General features: G+C 43.6%; 1 long non-coding RNA gene across 1 annotated transcript in view; it reads right to left on the bottom strand.

Moving 5' to 3' along the window:
• The window catches only part of LOC106818423, a 5,730-nt gene extending 4,248 nt beyond the window's left edge, over nucleotides 1-1,482 (bottom strand). The window contains exons 1-2 of the long non-coding RNA XR_001395216.1: nucleotides 1,419-1,482; nucleotides 42-221 (exon numbers count right to left, since the gene is read on the bottom strand). This is a non-coding gene — a long non-coding RNA (uncharacterized LOC106818423). The remainder of the gene's footprint in view (nucleotides 1-41; nucleotides 222-1,418) is intronic.
• Nucleotides 1,483-1,588: the final 106 nt, after the last annotated feature.

Here is a 1,588-nt window from a genome sequence, read left to right on the forward strand (position 1 = left end):
CCTACCTCCTCGTGAGATGTTCCCACTATATATATGTTTACCTGATATCCGTAATCAGCTTCGTTGATGGTAGCATTAGTGTAGTACAGCCACCAGTAGACATCATAAGGCCATCCTCCATCACAGCCGTACGTGAATGGATTGCAGTCTATCGCATGCTGGAAGCTGAGCGGTGTGAATTGATTGCTGGCCAGACAGCGCTGTGTTTCCAACGTCGACATCTGATGGAATACAAAAAAAAACAGGGAGAAAAATCAAAAACGCGAACGAAGAGTTGAAAAAAGTTGGTGATTAGAGAAATGTAAAACACTAAAAAAATCCTACGAAAGCCCAAAAGCCTTAATTCAAAATTCGAAACGCTTTGATTTGTTCATATGCTCTTGCATTCGATATAGTCCTCGTTTCGAAATTCGTAATCAGATTGTCTATAATAATGAGCTGATGAAATGTGAGTAATGTGTTCTCACATAAAAACCCTGTGTGCATTGTTTTTGAAATGGAGAAAAGGGAGATAAGTGACTCTTGTAGAAATCCTTTGTGCATTTTTTAGTGAAAAATCTGTTGAAGATTTCCGTGAATGTTACTAATAGCTGCGTTCACACGAGACTCCGTATTTATGATATACGGTATTTGCGAAATACCGAATCTGAGACAAATACGCGACCGAGCGTTCACACGCTGATTCGCGGCTCCAGAAACGCCGTATTTGCGAGCTGCTCAGCTGCGAGCTGCTTAGTACACTGAAAAAAAAAATGCGTCCAAGCGAACAATCAAGCGAACAATAGCCGCGTTCACGCGTAGCAAGAAACTCGGTATTTAGCGTTCACACGAGGCAAAATGCGCGGTCCAAGAAATACGGAATCTAAATAGATTCGGTATTTGTTGAAATACGCGGTTTCCCAGATGCCGAATTATTTGCCGTGCCTGATAAATACCGGATCTCTTGGACCGCGTATTTCTCTCGCGTGAACGCTAATACCGAATTTCTGAAGCCGCGTATTTTATAGACTGGTCCGCGCTCGACAGTTCCAGTGTAACACGAGTGGAACCGTCGAGCGCGAACCAGTCTAGGTATTTTATCGGCAGTTGGTGCGCATTGCATTGTTTATTTCGCATTGTTCGCTTGATTGTTCGCTTGGACGCATTGTTTTTTTTCTTCAGTTTTATGTATGTACTAAAGCAGCTCGCAGCTCGCAAATACGGCATTTCTGGAGCCGCGAATCAGCGTGTGAACGCTCGGTCGCGAATTTGTCTTAGATTCGGTATCTCGCAAATACCGAATTTCATAAATACGGAGTCTCGTGTGAACGCAGCTACTGTTTTGGGGGAAGAATGTTTAGAGGTTGTTTGGAATGTTTGGGGGTCGTTACAGTGAGCTGTGTGGCCTTCGAGGTCGAGGTGGACTTTATAACACTTACCGTTGTGACGGCGTAGCAGCAACCGCAGAGACCCTGAAAGCACAGAGAGAAGAAACTATTGTTAGTTTATACAACGTTAGTAAAACCTTCTCACGTGATTTATGACAGTGACACATATAGTGTTAGCTACACACACGCTGTCTCTCTCTCTCTCTCTCTCTCTCTCTCTC

This window comes from Priapulus caudatus, unplaced genomic scaffold (assembly GCF_000485595.1).
Source record: "Priapulus caudatus unplaced genomic scaffold, Priapulus_caudatus-5.0.1 Scaffold2233, whole genome shotgun sequence".
Classification (NCBI taxonomy): domain Eukaryota; kingdom Metazoa; phylum Priapulida; class Priapulimorpha; order Priapulimorphida; family Priapulidae; genus Priapulus; species Priapulus caudatus.